Genomic DNA, 21,368 nt, shown 5'->3' with positions numbered 1-21,368 from the left:
GTCAAGCTCTGAGTATACCAGAAACAGCAGCAGGGTCTCTTTGAACTCACTAAATTCTTAATCCAGAAAACCCTATTGTTGGCATTAAGGAATTGAATGTCCCTCTAGAACTACCTACCTTGCACAATCTGCATCAACACACTGTAGGCCAGTGTTTCTCTGTGGACCTAACAAGGTACAGGCAACATGTCCTGGGAGGTTTTGTCTGACTATGCATGTAGCTACTGTCACACGTACCCACTGTCACTGCAGAGTGTGGTCCAGGCCAGCTGGTGGAGCACCCTGCAGAATTCCTCAAGGGTACCTCTTACCTACTGATGCAAAACAGACTGAAGAGACCCTGTACTTCCTTAGCTGATAAGGGGTCTAAGAGGACCTCAATACCAGCCTACCCTCAAGCTCTGAAGCTCCTTTGACTGCCTAGTGTAAATATACCTAACATAATAGGTACAGTGGAGCCCAGTAGACAAGCTTAGCCAGACCATGGTGGCTCCCACTCTGCCTAGTTTGCATCCCTGACCTCTGACTAAACTCTTTGTTAAAGCTGACATTACCCAGCTCCTCCAGCTGTTCACCTTGAAAACAACAGGTAACAATCAAAGATCCCAGATACCTGGCACAGACCTAAACAGACAAATGCACAAGTGCCATCCCTCTTGAGAAAACACCTGCCTGAGAGTAGTAAGAATTAGTCAGAAAAGCCGGGCGTGGTGGCGCACGCCTTTAATCCCAGCACTCGGGAGGCAGAGGCAGGCGGATTTCTGAGTTCGAGGCCAGCCTGGTCTACAAAGTGAGTTCCAGGACAGCCAGGGCTATACAGAAAAACCCTGTCTCGAAAAACCAAAAAAAAAAAAAAAAAAAAAAAAAAAAAGAATTAGTCAGAATGGCCTTCAGTGTCACCCAAACACCCAAAGCCCACAGGATGGCCAAGTGCAGGCACCCAGCACCATATAGAAGACATTGCAGAAAGGAAAACTAGAGAATAGGTCAAGAGGGAATGATAAAATTGAGGTGACTGTCCCAGAAGCTCCAGCAATGACAAGAGAAAAGGAAAGCAACCACGAAAGAAAGCACATTCTGGATGGGGTCCCTGGCACTGGCAGCAGAGCTCTGCCATGCCAATAAGGAAATGAGATGATGCCCACCCTTTAGACCACACAGGACCCCAATAACACTGATCACTTCAGGGAAGGAAGCCCAGAACTCACATTAAGCTGGCACAACTGGAGGCTCTACAGCAGACAAAAGACCCTATGGGCTTGCTGCCTACCGCCTGCCACACCATGGGCAATAGGAAGGAGAGCATTTCAGATGCCCTGTCTCAAACATGTATGTTCTGAAGAAATGCAAAGACACTAGGACATAAAATGTATTTGTACCCAAGAAGATCCAGGAAATGCCTCGACCGGCATCTCCAGAGGCCAAGCAGTACCTCATCAGTGCATCAGCCCAGCCCAGAGTACAGAGACAGAGTGAACGGGAGAGAAGGGGCCCGGGACAGGTAAGACAGGAGGCTTGGATCTACCCTCTGCACATAAGACTAGATAGAGCTCACGAGAGAGAAAACACCACCATTATTCTAGAAATCATTCCAGAAGCATGGTCCAAAAAGGAACAAGTGGATTCACACACCCTGGACTGCAGGTGCAGCTCTTTGCCAGAAGCTGAAAGGAAATGCTGGTTCCCAACCCAGAGCAAACAGAGAAGGCCGGTATACAGAGCACACACACTCACTGATCTCTCAAGGCACTTACTTCCCAGCGATGAAAGACACAGCCCACACAAGTAAGCTCAGTGTCACAGGCCAGGAAATGCAGGTGCAAATGACATCCACCACACCGAGCTATCCACGCCCCAGCTGAAAGGAGACCAAACCTAACTGGTGATGTGGGCAGAGAACTCCCAGCAGCACACTGGAGCCCCTGACACCATCCTGCAGTCTCAGGCCTGCCCCATGAGAGGGTGCAGCCCTCCACTGCAGTCCACCTCAGAGAGACTTGGACCTGAACTAACTGAAGCAGTCCTATTTCTGACAGTCCAAAACTAGGAATAACGAAGTATACCAATACAGAGACAACATGTAAGTTATCTACGTAATGGAAACGTATTCAGAGATAAAGAATGAAAAGAATGAGCCACGGATACAACACAGATGACCCTCAAATGACAACATGGACTCAAAGTAGACAGGAAAATGTCCACACTATATACTTCTATGTTCCAGGACCCAACTCCATGTGAAAGAAAGCTGACAAACAGGCAAACACTACAGAATGGGGGAACCGCATTAGTGTTCAGGTGACAGGAGGCTCATTATCCTGACTGGTGGTGAGTTCAGGGATGTGTGTGTATCAATCTAGCAAACTGCATTGCGACCATAGGAGATTCCTGTGTGTCAACTGCACCTCCATAAAGTCCTCCACAAACATACACGTGCACGCACACACGCATGCTTACACACACATGCACATACACAAAGCAATAACCAATAAGCTCTAAAGATAAGGCACAGTCTCTACCAGCACGTCCAGTCACCATAACATACAAAAACCGGCCAGGAGTGTTAGCTCAGGCTGTCCTCACACATAGGAACTGGAAACTGACCCTGTAGTACAATATGCCTTCCAGGTTCCTTCTTAATGACAACTCTCCTAGTAGCCCAGCTAGTAAAAAGTCATGGAGGATGCCTAGAACCTCAGCATGAACTCCCAGTCAAAGTGCCAAATAGCACAGGAGTCCTCTAATGACAGAGACCCCAGAAATGCCCGAGGAGGACATGTCTGGGTAAGCCAGGCAGAGTGCACCTGAGAGCCAGCAGAAAAGGCTGCCCCTACACCTGCTTCTCTCCTCGGAAAGCTGATGTCAAGAGCCCAGAAAGTGGGCTGCAGTTCTCACAGCAGCTATCTGCTGACCCAAGGAGGCCACACAGTAGGTCCTAGAAGAGCCCAACCAGGCCTCTTTTTCTTTCCAGCTTGCACTCTCTCTAGGCATTGGCTCTGGGAACACCTGAGAACTGATAGTTGGTTACAGAGCAGTCTGCGTACCCATCAAGCCTACCCCACAGAGAGGACCTGCGGGGACTTCACTCACAATGCGTTTAACTAAGCAGTCTGTGTCCATGTCAACGAAATGACGACACAAGGAAGAGCCATGGACATGAACCCAAGTAACACTTCACAGCCCTTTCCCAACTCAGAGTAAAGAGTCAGATAACCAGAGTCCCGTGCACAAATCTGGAATGGACGGCGTGACGGTCAAGAGAAATCCAGCTTTGTGCTTCACAGGTGTAAGGTGTGTCACAGAGTCAGCCCCACAAGACAATACTGTACCTGAACAGGCCCCTCACTATCATGGCCTCAGCTTTCAAACTCATCCCAAGACTTGCTGCCACAGGTCTGCCTGTCACTCAGGGACCTGTGACCCTCAAGGAGCAGCTCTTCTCTGCAGGGTGCTTCCTGGTTACTCATCCCAAACCCCAAATCTAGGTCCTGACACTAAACCGACTCTTCTCTCTCCCAACACTTCTCCCCAGCCTTCACTCCCCACTAAAACCACACACTTCATCCCAGGTTACCTCGGCAGAGCTGCACTCTCCTAATCCTTGACCCTCCGCTCCATACTCCATTGTCACACAGCCAGTTTCCACTCCAGCTTCTGCACCTGCCTGAGCTGTAACTGCCTGTCACCTAAGTCAGGAGCAGGTAGGTCTCCAATGCCTCCCTCCCGTTGCAGGACTGAACTCCAGCTGCTGAGAGCAGCGATGGCCCTATGCCTCCTTTCTCAATGGCAGCCTCCAAGCATCAGGAGTGTCCTCTGCACTCTCACAGGCTTCCAGCTGCAGATACAGAACCTCTTAGCAGCCTCTTCAGACAGTCCCTCACAGTCACTAGCTATGCCTGCTCTCCACGTCAGCTCCCAGAGGGAAAGGGTTGGAACTTACAGAAATCTTTGCTTCTTCCAAGCAGCTTCTGCACATGTGCATTTCTCCCCCTTCCCACCACAAACTTTACTGCTCTTTTCAGAGCAGGATAAAATAGCTGACAATAAACTGTTGCATGCACTGGCTGCCCCCCAAACATTAATGCCATGTTTACAAATATCTAAATTGCATATTGTTCAATGAGTGATTATTATGAATTCTATCTGCAATTATTAGACACAAAATGGACCTCAAAAGAGATCTGAGCTGGGCTGCAGATAAGGGTGACCCTGGCATGTACACAACTCTCCTTTCTCCCCTCATCACTCAGGAGGTGGGCAGGAAGACCTGAGTTTAAGTCAATGCAGACCCATTTGAAAAGGGAACAAGGCAAGGGGCACCTGAGCTGCTGCTACTTTGTGGCTATGGAGGGAGGGAGGGAGGGAGGGAGGGAGGGAGGGAGGGGAGGAGGGAGGGAGGGGAGGAGGGAGGGAGGGGAGGAGGGAGGGGAGTAGAGAGGGAAGGAATGACTGAGTAGACAGCAGGCAGGACAAGCACACATGAGCAAACGAAGTCGCACACTAGAAAGGCAGAAAGACATGGTGAGTGAGTTTGAGGTCAGCCTAGGCTATGAAGCAAGATACTGTCTCAAAACAAAACAGACACTGGTGAGAAGACTCTAGCCAATATGCAATACAATGGCTGCCATATGACTTCCACCCTTCTGTGTATGACATTAGGATGGCCAATGCAGAGCCCTCCCATGAGACCATGCCACTCTAAGGCGGAAAGCCACAGCCTGTTCACGTCAGAGTTCAAGCTGAGCGAGATCCGTTTTAATGTGTTAGACACAGAATTCAAAAGCCCTACACTATCACGATGTCCCTCATGGCAGCAATGACAGTTCTCCACCTCCAGCTCAGCAGCATCCACTCTCACTTTTCCTTAACCATGCCTCTTCTCAGAAAGTGCTCAGCTAAAAAGGCAGAATTATTTCTGCATTCAAAGAGGTTGTTTCAAACTCAGCCCTAGGCCAGCCTGAAAGCAAGGTCAACCAGGCAATGCAAAGGCTACAAGAGACTAAGTGGCTAAAGCCACCATGGCTAACAAAGACAGTGACATTCTATCAGTATATGACAGCACCCAAGACTTGTGCTTTCTGAAAGCTCAGGCAGCCTCTCAAGATACCTTCTGAAGTCCACAAACATGCCCGCAAGACCATAACGGAGAATGGTGGGCCCTGGGCAGGCCTGATGCGCTTTGAACCCAGCAAGTTCCTAAATCTCAGTCTCAGGGTGGCAAGTACTGTGCCTAGTACTCTCTGAACATTCACGCTGAGCACCTAGCAGAGAGCTGGGTGACTCTTCTCACATCACAGATCCACTCAGGATCAAAGTTTCCAGTGATGTTTACAGCAACTTTTAAAAAAAGAGTCTCTTAATCCCAGCACTTGGGAGGCAGAGGCAGGCAATTTCTGAGTTCTAGGCCAGCCTGGTCTACAGAGTGAGTTCCAGGACAGCCAAGGCAACACAGAAAAACCCTGTCTCGAAAAAACAAAAAACAAACAAACAAAAACACAAAAACCAAAAGTCTCATAATGCAAAATTAAATTGATTTCAAACTTGTGGTCCTCCTCCCTCACACCTCTGTGCAACAGACACAGCCTCAGGAACCCCAGCCCTGGGAAGAGGGAGACACAGGACCCCTGAGGCTTACTGGTCAGCCAGACCAGCCAAGTCTGCAAGTTTCAGGTTCACTATGGCCCTGTTCTAACAAATAGAGCAGAGAGCAAATGAAAGAGACACCCAACATTTACCTACAGGTGTACACGCATCTGCATGTATGTATGTGTGTACATACAAAATAACTCACTTCACTAAGCTACCTGGTAATCTTGTCTATTTTAAAAGCTGGCTAATGAGTACCACAAAAGTAACCAAGGACAAACAGCAAGGTCAGTTTGCATGGCTGTGCTGCGTTACTGACGAGCAAGAAGAACAGCAAGTTAAACTGAGATGGCAAGTCTACCTACCATGCTAGCAGAAACTTCATTTAATTTCTAGCCCGTCTTTCTATTACGAGTTGTTATGCACAGACTACACATAAAAGAAGCAGGCACATGCTCATCCTCAGACACAGTGACTTAAGCTCAACTCTTTACAACAGAAAGACCTGCCTGGTACACAACACTAGCAACTGTCCCCACACGTGACCAACAGGAACTCCTAGGTGCACACTGAGTCTCATTTAAGATGTAGAGAAGTGACAGCTAAGTCACTCAACAGGGCTTTGACTGTCAGGAGACCACAGACACCACATTCCAGCTTTGTGTTTTTACAGTTTATATCTCTCATCAACCACATCAAGACCATCATTTACATATTTATTTTTATTTATTTACTTATTTATATTTACTTATTTACTTTATTTTTGAGACAAGGTCTCCCTGTGTAGCCCTAGCTGGCTTGGAAGTCACTACATGGAGACCAGGCTGGCCTCAAATTCACAGAGTTATGTCTGCCTCTGTGTCCCAAGTGCTAAAATTAAAGATGTGCACCACAGTGTGACTGGCTAGGATTTAAAGCAGACAATAAAGGCAGGCATGGGACATATACTCCAGGCTCAAGGACAGCCTGGCCTACACAGACAGCTATGGGCTACATAAGGCCCTGTCCAAAACCAAAACAAAAATGTGGTAGCCTGAGCCCTGCACTCTTCTTCCTCCCAGTCACACCTGCCTCCTGCGTGGCCTAGGGCTGCCCTCCTCAATGCATGCCACCACAGTAGCTCATATGTGCGCTCCAGCAAGGAAACCTGTGGCGTGCATTCCCTCTACACAGCTGTCTTCCAACTCAGCCTTTCTTCCACTGCGTGGGCTCCTTAACCCTAAACGCCTCAGCAGAACCAGGGACCATCTGTCTCAAGCGTCCAGGGGTGGCTACACCAGCACAATGGGCCACACACTGCTCAGTGTCCCTCCTGTCAGTGTCACACATTCACTGTCAGCATCACAGGCCTGTTACTGCTACAGAATCTGAGCACTTGTTCTGTCCTCTGAAGAGTCAGAACTCACCCAGGTGGCACTCTAACTGCCCTCCCATAGCTACCTGACAGGAGCATGAGGTAAGGCATTCTTACTCCCTACTCCTCTTTGCTCTGACTCTCGGTAACTCTAACTTCTGGCATTGTTTGTGTTGGAGTGCATGAGTAAAATGAAAATGAAAGCCCCAGTGAGCAGCCAGCATATTCTGCTGCCATCTCTGCTGGGGCTTAGGAACAGGAGGGGACACTCACATGCTGCTCTAACAAAGTCTGAACTCCTCCCATGTCAGCAGAGAAAATACCTATGCCAGTTCCCACTGCAACTCGTCTCCATTCTTCTAGAAGCTGCAGTACCATTTAGGATTTACCATGTCTTGATATGTCTGACTCACAACTTGAAGAAAACATCTAACACAGGTTGACTGGCATTTAATGCCAGTCACAGGGCTTCACATGGAGCAACTAGTGAGCAACAGCCTCTGAGGCCCTGGGCTCAGTAACTTTTGCCCTCTGATGTCTCAGATCATCTCAGCTACAACCTCCAGATAAAGAGATGCAGCTCACTGGTGGACACTTGCCTATCTCCAGCACTAGAGACAAAGGTCTTTCTAGATGGAGGGTGTATCTGTCCTTCTGCATGTTGCAAGAAGGAGAGGCAATCTGAGACCAGGCCTGCACTTGTGCTCTGCTTGTGGCAAAAGTGTATTAAACTGGTGTCCTGTCTGCTGCTGACAAGAACACAGGTCAGGCTTGAGTACGATGCATTTGAAACAGTGTGCAGCCAACCTTCAACTCTCCAAACACGACTCTCTGGCAACCTCACTTAACAAACCATCATTGGGTGAAGAAAGCCATGGACTCTCTCATCATCCTGACAGCCAGCCCACACACTGACACCTGCTGTGAGCTGCCTCACATACTCACAAAAGTGCCACCACGTGCCACCACACACACATCCAACCTGCTCTGTGCCACCCTGCATTCTCACTAGCTGGTCTCCATCAACCATCAGAACCTCGACACACATGTGGTACACTCTTCTACAGTTCCCACTGTGCCCAACCAATGTTATAGATCACTTATCTTCTGTGTATATCAGGAAGGACAGCCACTCTGTGCAATAAGGAACTGTTTAGATCTCTTGTAAAGATCCACAAACAGAATGGATAGGACTTGGCTGTTAAGAGGGATGAGAAGCAACCAAAGATGAAGAAGCCAAGTGGATAGCCTGGGAACAACACAGGGAACCAAGCAGGCACACATCTCCACTCCCTGACTAAGCTAAGTCACAACCTCAGTTGCTGGGTCTCCTATAGCAAAAAAAAGGAACCAACGTTAGAATGTTGGGTAAGGTCAAAAGAGAGTTTGCAGCTCACACAGCACTGTTAAGATTGTAAAGAGACACAAAGAAAGTGAATAAAACCCAATAACCTCTTGTGACAACCACTTAAAGTTCTAAAATATTAGATCTGGTAAAGGGCTTGCCCCACAAACATCTTGTCTATGATTCCCAGAAACTATGTAAATAGACAGGGTTTTGGATGTCTACTGTTGTGATAAAACACCATGACCAAAAGCAACTTGGAGAGAAAATGGTTTATTTTGGCTTACAACTTTCAGGTGTCCTCTATCACTGAGGGAAGTCAAGGCAGGAAACTGGAGGCAGAACTGAAGAAGCAGAAGCCATAGGGGAATGGCCTAGCCTACTTCCTTATACACTCCAGGACAAACCGCTCAGGTGTGGCAGTACCCACAAGAAGCTGGGCCCTCCCTGGACAATCATTCATTTTAAAAAGCGCCCCCAAAGGCCTACCCACAGACCGGTCTTGTGGAGGAATTTTCTCACTCAAGGTTCCCTCTTCCTAAATGACTAGGACAACCTGTCCTAGCAGTGTGCTTCTGTAACAGCAGCACCATGGAAGTGGAGATGGAAGAAGGATTCTGAAGCTTGCTAATGAGTCACTCTATTCTAGTTCAATCTGTGAACTCCAGGGATAGTGAAAGACCCTGTCTCAAAATCAAGTAAGATATACAGCAATAAAAGGACAGCCAGAATCAACCTCTGACCTCCAGACATACACATTTTCCTATCCTGGCATGCACATTAATACAAACATGTATCTCAAAAAAGAGAATTTAATGTATACACCCACTCAGAAGGCGGGGACAAGAAGCCTACTATGATACCAAAGGCAGCTGGGCTATCTAAACAGTAAGCTGCAGGCCATCCTTGAGGGAGGGAGGGAGGGAGGGAGGGAGGGAGGGAGGGAGGGAGGGAGGGAGGGAGGGCCCATCTCAAACCAACAAAACCACATAATCAAAAACCAGGACTCACTACGTGCCTCAGTGGGGTAGGAGTGTTTCAGTTAGAGGATACAACTGATGGTTTGGAGAGACTTACTGAGAGCTCACGGGGCCCTGGGTTCAGTTCTCACCTCTGCAGAAGGCTGGGGGTGACACGATCAAAGCAATAACCTCAACAGTGCCCCCAGAATAAACCTAGCAAAATATGCGCAAGATTAACAAGTCACTGCACGAGACATAAACTGAATGACAGCCCATGCTCACTCAGACAGGCAGACACCACTGTGCAATGGGTATTGGTTATTCCTTCAAAATGTCCAATACAGCAACAAAATTCCTACTCATCTGACCGTCGAGGAGTTAACTCCAAAGCCCAGGGGCAGGAGGAGGCCCCCGTACCAATCCGAGGCAACACGCAGTCAATATGAAACTTTGCCACATAAGGACAAGGTGACATGATGGACAGACAAGGGAAAGGAAACCTCAGAGCCAGGACACACACAACTGTCCTGACTTAGTAATCTGACATTATAGATTTAGCCTTTGAAAGAGCTGACTACATGAAGGGAAGTGCCATGCTCATGGCTCAGGAAGTTCAATATTAAGATACCAATTATCAGGGGCTGGAAAGATGGCTCAGAGGTTAAGTGCACTAGCTACTCTTCCAAAGGTCCTGAGTTTAATTCCCAGCAACCACATGGTGGCTCACAACCATCTGTAATGGGATCTGTCTTCTTCTTCTGGCCTGCAGGCATACATGCAAGCAGAATGTTGTGTACAATCAAATATACACACACACACACACGTACACACACATACACACACTCTAATTATTATCAAATTGATCTAACAATGCAACAGGCTCCTGAGCTTTTGTAGATACTCACTATTCTAGAGCTTACATGAGGGCAAAGAAGCAGAATGGCCCCACACAGTCTTGAAAAGGCAGAGGAGGAAGGACTCAGGGTCCTAGAAAGAAGTATTCCCCTCTGTAGCCAGCGGGCCACCGATGCGTGGAAACTTTTCTCAACACACAGGGCTAGACTGGACATACTATATGGAGAAACTGCAACCCACCCTACCTTACAATTCTAACAAAATTTCTTTCAAACCAGAGCCCGGAAAAGCAAAAACATAAACATTCTAAAAGAAAACTCAAAAGAAAATCCTTGTGCTTAGAATTAGGCACAAACTGATAGGACATAACCAGCTTGGAAGGAAATCAGTAAACTGGACAGAGCCATATACTCTGAGGCATATGGGGAGCCAGTACACAGGAAATACAGGCTAACAGGAAGCACTGCTTAAAACCATTCTACCTGACAAGGAACTTGATTTATAGTACATTTGAAAAACTCTTACTAAATCCAACAACCACATTTTTTAAAACAGTGGCCAAAGATTAAAACCACTACTTCACAAAAGATGAAGCAAGTGCATGAAAAGATACTGCACACCTTTGGAAACCAAATTAAAACCACAGCACGACAGCACCACACACACACATCAGGGCTGACATTAAAGGACCCCACCCACCTCCCAAAGGATGAGGAGATCCAATCACACCCACCTGGGGAAGGTCCAGATCTCAAACAACTTGAAAGCCTAAGTGGCTAAACAAGCACTCCTCACACACTCCTAATGCCTCTCCCAGGTGGCAGTCCAAGAAAGGGAGACCATATCTACTAAGAGATCTACAGGGACTGTTCCTCAGAGGAGAAAGCTAGATATGATGGCTAACCTTGGTTGCTAACTACATCTGGAATCAACTAAAACAGTGTCTGCTATTTGCCTGCTTGCCCTCACTCTCACTGGCGAGTTCATCTACCCTGTTGCTCAAGCATTCCTTGGGGTACTGTAACCTACTTCTTTAGGATTCCAATGGAGTCTGAAGACCAGCAGCTCTCTAGGAACCCTCTGGGGACTCCAGCACCAGACTGGGGCTGCTGAGGCATTCGGACTCATGAACTGAACACATGGATTCTTGGCCTTTCCATCAGGAGACAGCCATTGTTGTACTACCTAGATCACAGCCTGAAGTAAACCACCCTTGTGTGTGTGTGTGTGTGTTTATATACATTTCTATGAATATGCTCATATATATATACACACACACACACACACGTGAAACAAATATATACATTTGTTTCATTCTGTTGGTCCAGCTCCTCTAGAAGAACCCTGATCAATACACTAAAACAACCCACACACTTGCTGACTGCTGGGCAGTTAGAGGAGCTTGGTCCCCAGAACACTTGCCAACTACTGAAAAAAATAAAACTCAAGTTCCTGTCAAGAATAGAAGAGAGATATGCCATGCAACCACATGTGTGAACCAAGAAGGCCAACACTGACTCAAAGGGAGAGCGAGGGGAAGAACAGCCACCACAGCAGTAAGATGTCCTGAGGCCACAGTCACTTCCCTACCTTGACAGTGGTGGTCCAACTGAGTTCATTACAACTCAGAGAACCATACACTTAAAATGGTGTCTCTCAATATCAACTAGGCCTCCACGTAAAAAGAAAAAAAAAAAAAAAGATATGAAGCTGCCCACTATGGGAACCAATGAGTTAGATGTGGATATACAGAAGATGCCCTGGATGTATGGAGGAGGCAGGGCAGAGACTCTCCACAGGACGGATTCACTAGTCTGCTCCCAGTGTTGTGCTAGACGAAAGAATGTTCTCACAAGGTTCAGGACACTCTAGAAGCTTAGCTCATACAGCCAAATGCTAGAAGCAACCCCAAAGCATGCCTCATAGTGAATGGACAGACACGGAAAGATACTCAGTATACACAACAAGCTACCAATAAGACAATCAATACACATGGTGAAGAGAGAACACATTCTATAGGACCCCTGAGCTCAGCCTGAGAGGGGCAAACTGGCCTATGCTAACGGTAGCAGTTCAGACCCAGCATGTGAGGACCGGCTGTGGGAAACCTTGTGTTTTGACTGATGAGTTAGACAGACACTTGCTTCTCAAAATAAACTGTACCCAGAAATGAGAACATGTTGCTGTATGTAAAATATGACCCTCAAAAAAAAATGTTACATATACATGCCTGTATTTAAAGGAAAACCTCAGCCCAGGACACAGCTCAATGGTAGAATTCTCCATCATTGGTATAAATTAAAAAAAAAAAAAAAAAGGCAGCCATTCAGGACAGGATGACTCAAATCCTTTAATCCCAGCACTTAGGAGGAAGAGAGGGTGCATCTCTATAAATTCAAAGCCAGCCCAGTCTACATAGAAAGTTCTGGGTTAGCCAGAGCTACGGAGACAGACTCTACCTCAAAATAAATAAACAAATAAATATATATTTTAAAGGTATCTAGCTGGAGTGTTAGCACCTTACCTACAAGCCCATCAGTCAGGAATCCAAGACAGGAAGATTAAGGCTGCCTGAACTATAAAATAAAGACCTTGACCATCCCCCTTAAACTTCCAGGTACCATGTCACCTGCCCACAAGTCCACAGTGACTGTCCCAGTTTGGATTCTGTTGCTATAATAAAGTAATAACAAAAACCAATTTAGGGGAAGCAAGAGTTTAGTTGGCTTATATAACCCAGGTCACACTCCACCACTAAGGGAAGTCAGGCAAAAGCTCAAAGCAGGAACCTGAGGCAAGACAGGAAGCAGAGAGCATGGAAAACAATGCTTATGGCCTGTTCTCATGCCCTAGCCAGCGTACGTTTTCACACAACTATGGACTGCTGCAGGCAGCTGCTCACAGTGGAGTAGGCGCTCCTATATCAATCACTACTCAAGAAAATGCTGCACAAAGTTACCTATGTGCCAATCTGAGGAAACAACTCTTCAATCGAGGTCACCTCTTCCTAAATTATTCTAGTTTATGCTAAGTTGACAAAAACCAACCAGTACAGTGACTGAAGAGAAGACAGAAAGGGGGAGCCTCACCAACACCCAGACTTCTGCAGAGGCCCACCCTCTCTGCCTGGCAGCCATCACTTCCACTCTCAGATTCACCCAGGCAGAAGTAAGCAAACCCACTACATGCTTTGACATTAGCAAAGCGTGAGTGATTTGAACTATTTCCTTGTGAAAGTATGTCTCAAGTTTTAGTGCTTGAATTCTGCAGAAACACAGGAGTGATGACTCCTGAAAGCAATTTCTTCTCTGAGTGTATTAGATATAAATTTAAAAGTATTTCAATTAAGATGGAATGTCAGAGTTATAGTGGTGGCTCAAGAGTTAAGAGTATTGGCTGGTCTTCCAGAGAGGAATTGGGTTCCAGGATGACTCCAGTTCCCAAGAATCAAAGTCCCTCTTCTGACCTCCAAGGACACTGCACACGTGGTGTAGTCATACATGCAGACAAAACACTCACACACACAGAGCAAAAACAAGCAAATCTTATCAAGAAAATGTCGCCAACAACAATCTACAAGCTGTATCTGTTGAGAAAAAAAACAAGGTACACATCAGTTTCTTTGGTACCCATGATGTCAAGAAGACAGAGAATACACTACACCAGACACCATGGGGCACACCTGCACTTCCAGCTGAGATCAAAGTCAGCCTATACTACAGAACAAGACCCTCTCTCAAAAACAAACCTAAACTAAAACTTCCAGGAGTCCATGCTTACCATGTCTGCACATGTTCATGTGTGCTGTGTGCACAGGCACACATGTATGCACTAGCTTGTTTTGTTTTTTTTGGGTTTTTGGTTGTTATTGTTGTTTTGATTTGTTTTGGTTTTGGTTTTTTCGAGACAGGGTTTCTCTGTGTAGCCCTGGCTGTCCTGGAACTCACTCTGAAGACCAGGCTGGCCTCGAACTCAGAAATCTGCCTGCCTCTGCCTCCCAAGTGCTGGGATTAAAGGCCACCACTGCCCGGCTGCACTTGCTTGTTTTTACAAAGAAACACTAAGAATGGCTTAGAAATTACCAAAAAGAAACATAAAAACCTATCCTGGGGGCAGGAAAGAGAAGGAGGGCCAAGGTCAAAGTGCCTCTGAGAAATGCCCTCCCATGTGTTTTATAAACTTAATACATAAAATTAAAACAAACAGCCGGGCAGTGGTGGCGCATGCCTTTAATCCCAGCAGTTGGGAGGCAGAGGCAGGCGGATTTCTGAGTTCCAGGCCAGCCTGGTCTACAGAGTGAGTTCCAGGACTGCCAGGGCTACACAGAGAAACCCTGTCTCGAAAAATCAAAAATAAATAAATAAATAAATAAATAAATAAATAAATAAAAAATAAAACAAACAACAAATAGAAATTTTGAAAGCAAACCAAGCTAACATGGGTATACCAGATGAGCAAGACCCAGCACTCACAAAAAAAGGTAGCCTGAGAAGAATCCTTACAGGATGGACTCCAAGGCAAAGACCCTGGAAGTCTCTGCTCTGATATCAGAACTTCAGAGCTTCATTCATGTTTGCTAAGTTAAACCAGGAAAGTAAATATACTGACCTTACTGGACCCAAGGCTTCCTGTGTAAGAAAGATGGGAACAATCCAAAAGGACCTGTGGCACAGGCTGCCATGTCAAAACCCTAAATAGGCAATGTTGAACTGTGTGCCCTGCCCCAGCACCATTACACCTAGGTGCTACAGGCTACTAGACACTCCTCTGCAGAGCACACGAGCATGTGCATGCATGAATACACACACACACACACACACACACACACAATTATTGCATGCAAGTATGAGCAATGTAGAGAACACATAACAGCCACAACTGGAATCAGAGAGCCTGAGGAGAAACCAAACCTGGAGTATGAAAGACAAATACTTCTGCTCAGATGGAACAAAGATGGACAGAATCCCAGGAAGCCTGCTGGTCCATGTGAGTAACTCTTCTCCACAGACACCAAGGCCGCTTTAACTGAGCCCTAAGCAGGTAGCCCAAGCCTGGCCCTGCCTCACCTGCTCTTCTGCTGCACATGCTTTTCAGAGGACTCAGGGAGCTGAGATATAATAATAACAGTAATAGTAGTAGTAGTAGTAAAATAATTGTTTAAAACAATAATTGTGTTATTATTGTTGAACCCAAATTATTATTATTATTATTAAACCCAAACATGGTTGCAGCTGCTAACACCTTTCCTGACCCTGCAGTAGTTCACAGCACCAAGGAGAAGACAGAGTAGCATAAACTTTCCTGCAACTTTTCTGAAATAAAGCTCACAAAAATACAACTTACCATCTTAGGGCACAGTCTGAATATGTGCAGCGATGAGACCAACACCCATCATTGCGGTGCAAACATTCCCATACACTACAAGCGTCCCCAGAGCCACACTGCATCCTCGATGCTCTACAAAAGCACTTCCACTACAGCTCACTTTAGGGTTTGTATTGTTTGGGGGACAGGGCTTACAGTGTTAAGAATTGAACGCAGAGCCGGGCATGGTGGCGCACGCCTTTAATCCCAGCACTTGGGAGGCAGAGGCAGGCGGATTTCTGAGTTCAAGGCCAGCCTGGTCTACAAAGTGAGTTCCAGGACAGCCAGGGGCTACACAGAAAAACCCTGCCTCGAAAAACCAAAAGAAAAAAGAAAAAAAGAAAAGACAAGACAAGACCCAAACCAACCAAACAAAACAAAAAACAAACAAACAAACAAAGAATTGAAGGCAGAGCAGGCACATGCTAACCGAGGAGCTGCCACTGAGTGTATCACCGTTTTCTAGAATCCCAGACAGACAGAACCAGGCAATGCTCTCTCTTGCCCAGTACTTTTAGACCACTCATTCCCACAGGAGTGGCATGGAGTGAGATCTCACTCCTCTTTTACTCTCCCGACCCCCACCACTGCCACAGCCCCTGCAGGACCTGGGATCTCCACTCCACGTGGACAGTCTCTTTCACTGTGGCAGTTAGATGAGATGGTGAAAATGTCTCTTCAAGCACTGTGGCCTTCTTTTGTGTAAGAGCTGCTTGCCGCCATGACAGTAAACTGTAGCAGCCTTTGTAGGTGCTGTGACCTGCACCCACCTTGCCAAAACTCACTTTTCTTTAATTTTGAAGTCAAGATTACTGATCCCCTCTACTGCGGATGTCCCCATGTCCTGAGGCCTTTCCTCAGCCCAGTGAGAAGACACAGGAGCAGCTCACATATCCTTCTCAAGTCTTCACTCAGCCCTGAGGCCAACATGACCCCTTGCACTACAGCTTTCCAGAGATCTCTCCCTCTGGGAATGTCACCAAGCTCTACCTCGAAGGCACTAGGAAGGAGGAGGCCAGCTCACCCTGAGGGAAGACTCACTATACTCCCTCCTCCACTCCAAATCGAGGATCACACTCTGGTGTACCACACGACAGGGTTGGCTGTGGCGGAAAGGACACCTGCTTAAGACACTGTGACAGGCAGCCCCTCCTCTGCTCCTGTCACAAACCAAAGGTTCTTTAGTCCACTTGGGAACAATCAGGCTCTGCCATGATAAAGGTCATCCTGGTTTCCACATGTGCAGTGTCAAATTTCAGTTACACCAAAAATGGCACAGTCACAGAAGCCAGCAACCAATTGTAAAAGTACCTGTAATTCCTCTGAGGACAGACAGACGGGGGAGCTCTTGGCGATCCTATTCCAAGGGAGCCACTTATCAGGGGCTGCCCCAGGCCCCTCTTCCTCCCAGGTTCACTGCCGCCATCCCGACACACAAAGTGCCTGTCCCCACACCAAGAGCTGCAGCTTGAGAGGGTTCCTTCCAACTGCAATCACGTCTACTAGCAATCAATGGCCAGAATGGGAACAGAGCTGAGGCAGCTCCCTCTGTACAGTCCCTTCCCTGGAGCACATCAGCACCTGCTTAGCTGACCACTAACATGGCACAAAAACTGCTTTAAAAGCCCTGGACTCATACACCGCTCGAGTGACACATGCACCCTAATATGCTCGTCAATGCCCTAGAAATCATTCCCGTATGGCTGGGAGAGTTTGGACAGGACCATGTCTGTCAGAGTGAACCCTCTGGAGCCCTGTAAGACAAACCCATTGAGGTGCCACCAACAGGCCCCCCAGCACTATCCTGAACCTGACCTTCCTATGGTATCTGGCAATCAGTGCTACTCCCCAAACCAGGCCCTGCTTCTCCACCGGGAAATGAGGCTCACCCACTCTCCTATCCTTGCTATGTCATCTTCCAAGGCTTTTATTTGCACATAGCTTGTGGACTTCCTGCAGTGCCACTCTGGGCTTCACAACCCCTCCCGCCAGCCAGCATCGTCCAAGGATGCCTGTTTTACTGTGGCCTCTCCATACACTGTGCCATGGACCCATCTTCCATGTCCACTATTCACAGTCTCTGAGCTCAATTTACAACTATGACTGCTAGCAACCTCCTTGGAGACGAATCTGAGTGCCTGCCTTGTGGGCAGAAACTGCCACCTGGGTCTTCCCTGCTCCCACAGCAGCACCGCTGGCTCCTTGTCTTGCCTATGTAACATCAGAACGGAGCTATGAAATCCAGGCCAGGGTTCCCTGCATACTTTCAGGTCTAAACGCTGACACCTGAACAGTGTTCTACTCTACCTCCCCAATACATACAAGGCTCTTATATAAGCCTACATGTGCCCTCTGCCACCTTTCTTTCACTGCGCCTGCCTGATTTTTGACTACAGCCCAACAGCACAACTTTCCCATGAACCTATGTGGCTCCATCTGAGTGATGGCTACACCATCAACCTCCACACCACCAAAGTCGATGCCATCTTGCTTAGTCAGACACTTGCCCATCTACCCAGAGCCACACTACCCATGCTCTGTGCAGTCACTTGAGTACAACTTACTGCGAGGATACAACTGAGCCCTTGTGTCACATGAAGGCAGGTTCACATGCTGAGTGTAATCACAAACACAAAGTAACTTCAAAAGAAAACCACATACTTGCTCATTTGGGGGCAGAGCACAGCACCCGTCAGAGTTGTCCAAGAGCTGAATATGAGCTTGTCTGTCTGTCTGTCTGTCTGTGGTCCTGCCTGAGAGGCCCAGCATCCCTGCCTTGTTCCTTTCTGCCACATGCCGTGTGTACTCCAAGCTCACAGTGACCTCACAGGTCCCAGATCCCTCTTACCTCTAACCTGAGCTTCTCGGTGTCCCCCGTCTTGGTCCTGCCTGCTGTCTACCTAGCAGGCAATTCTGAAATTCTTGTCAAAAGGACCATGAGACCTGCTACTTGAGGAAGGAGAACCTGAAGGAAGGACTGTAGAGAGGAGAGGGAGGATCCAGGAAGGAGTGCCAAGGTGAAGAGGACCCAAGCAGGAAGGATCCAAAGATAAAGGATCCAGGTGGAGAAAAGAGGTGGGGAGGACCTCACTAGAAATATTCAGGTCGGAGGAGAAAGCACCAAAAAAGGGAGTCATGAGGATCCCAAAATAAGAGACTTCTCTGGAGAAGAGCTTCATAATGGAGGAACTGCCACAGAAACAATGCCAGAAATGACCACAACTCTTCAACACAGCCAACCAGAAACACAGATGCTCTCTCCACACACATCCTCATAGCTCCACGGGGGCCACGCAGACTATCAGCAGGAAGAAACACGGAGGCAGGCCTACAAGAGGTCCTTCCTGGGCCCTTGGAGGGTCCATGCTCTGTGTGTCCATGACAAGACAAGGCAGGACTTGACCCTGAGCATGACATCCCAACTGGCATGTGTCTGGCTCGGCTAACCTGTGACCACTTTCACACTCACAAAAGCTTCTGGTGAGTGAGAACTGTCCACACCCCAGCCTAACCCTGATGCTACAGGGTCCCATCCCTCTGTAGGTGCCTCTGTCAGCCCATCCTTTCAAGAATACTCTTGCTAAGAACTCTTTCACCTGCTGACCTGAGACCAGGACAGGCACTGACCCTGCAAAGCATAGGATGGAGGCCCAGCTCTTAGTAGCCAGGGGCCCACCAGCCAAACACCTGGCTACCCTGGCCCTCACACTGCTGGGTCAGTTTCCCTACGCACACACTTAGTGATCACCACAGCCACTGGGACAGTCCTCCAGTCCTCAGTATCCTCATGAGGAGACTGATTGGCCCCACTCCATGCCCTCATACCTGATCACCTCAGAAATCACCTATCAGAAAGGTGGGACCAACTGTGTGTGCCAGCTCTGCTCTCCTGGTGCCAGTCCCTAGGCTGTGGTGCTTCTCTGGCCCGCCTTCCCAGGCCTGTGACCACTGCTGACTCAGTCCAGCAGTGCTTCAGCAGAGTTCTGGGCAGAGGAGACCAGGGACCTCAACTACAAGAAGTCTACACTCATGGGACAACTTCTACCCTAACCACCTGCTACTCCTCTCCTGGATAGTCTTTCCTCAGTGGCCTCGGTGGCCAGCCACCAGCATCCTTGTTTCCATGTGGTCAACATGTCCAGGGGAAGAACAAGGCCTTGCCTGCTACCCGATTCTTTCCACATTAGCCATACACATCCTCCCCCTATGTCCTTCCTGAGGCCTCCCTCCACACTCCAATGCCATCAGCTCCTCCCTCTACCCAACTGTGCTTGCTACACAGCATCACAAAGTCTAAGCACAAGTGACAGCACAGGCTCATCAGAGGACAGAGGCAGACGCCGCTCACACTATTTAACAACAGACATGGCAGTCACATCACACAGGCTGGTCAAGTTGGCTTCCCCATTTGTTTGGTTTGGTGGTTTGGTTTTGTTTGTTGAGACAGAGTCTCACTGTGTAGTTCTGACGGGCCTAGAACTCAGAGTCCCTTCTGTCTGCCTCTGCCTCATCCGTGCTGGGCACACACAACCAGTGTCTCTTAGATGCTTTCACATGCTATTAGGAATGGTAATTCGCCCATGTGACCCATGCTGTCTCTTCTAGGGAGTACACACCCCCACCCCACCCCACCCCCCACCCCCCGCCAAATTCTCCTTAGCAGGTGTGGTAATGCACATCTTTAACTCTAGCACTCAAAGGCAGAGGCAGACACCACCAGTGCTCAAGGCCACCCTAGTCTACACAGAGAGTCTTGGGCCAGCCAAGACTACATAATGAGATCCTGTCTCAACAACAAAACAAAATACAACACTAAGGAAACACCCTTTGACCCCATTCCTACAGTGACATGCTCTCCCACACTTCTTCTGAGAAGGTTTAGGGAAGGCAAGCACCTTCTACCACACTCCTGCACCAGGCTACCCTGTGTCTCCAGTGGGCTCTCCTGTACACCTACCTTTCCTCCCCCCACCAGACCAAAGCTGAACTCCAGGCTGAATTTCTTACCCTCTGCAACACCAAAGGAAGGGACATCCCCATGATTTAAAAGTCATCCATCTTTTGGAAGTCTCTTCCAAAGCCTAATGATTTTGGAAGAATCATTTTGGAAATGATTCACCTTATATCTATTAGATACTCAAAATCTGTACTCCCAGATTCACAGGCAGTAAGTATACAGCCTGTTCTCAGAAGGCCACCTTCACTGCTGGACAGCCACAACTGGACACATAAAAGACAATTTAACAATGCCCAAGGCTACACATCTGCCATCTGTCAGTCTGCCATACTTACCCTGGGAAATGGACAGAGCACCCCTCTATATAGACAACACCACAAATGACAGAAAAACCTGTACAGAGCACACACAGGAGACACCATACAGCCATGAAGACTGTAGCCAGTGAGACACCAACAACAGAAAAGTTCTTGCAAAAAAGCAGAGTAGCCAGAGGAATGGGTCCTCAAAGGCCACAGGTAACAGAGAACTCTTCAGTATCAAGATAAGATGAAGGAAGTGTCCATGCCTAGGAACATACTGAAGAGGCAGTGCCCACCAACAGAAGGAAAGGGAAGGCGAGAAGCTGATAACACAGGCCTGGACAGCAGTGCAATGCATGGTCACCTGGGATGCCGGCTCAATCCAAACTCTCCTGCAGACTCTATGTGAAATGACACAAAAGAAAGCAGGCCAGGCAACTCTATATATGTGAGATCCCAGAACACACACCCTGTCCCTTGTATGGCATCCCATGCTAATTAATAGTCTCCTAAACACCAGCCATCAACCCTTAGCCAAGCCACATGGCATCCTACAGACTCCTTGAATCACACCTGGGACATCTCAGCCACATGGGTGCTATATAAGATGCTGAGGGTGTACATCTCAGTTAAGATTTCTATT

General features: G+C 47.7%; 1 protein-coding gene across 1 annotated transcript in view; it reads right to left on the bottom strand.

Moving 5' to 3' along the window:
• Taf4 (TATA-box binding protein associated factor 4) overlaps positions 1 to 21,368 on the bottom strand; it is a 62,855-nt gene that overhangs the window by 28,884 nt on the left and 12,603 nt on the right. The window lies entirely within an intron of this gene.

This window comes from Mus caroli, unplaced genomic scaffold, assembly GCF_978045245.1.
Source record: "Mus caroli unplaced genomic scaffold, Mus_caroli_1 scaffold_2, whole genome shotgun sequence".
NCBI lineage: Eukaryota > Metazoa > Chordata > Mammalia > Rodentia > Muridae > Mus > Mus caroli.
The sequence above is the reverse complement of the archived record's forward strand: the minus strand, read 5'-3'. Positions and strand labels throughout refer to the sequence as shown.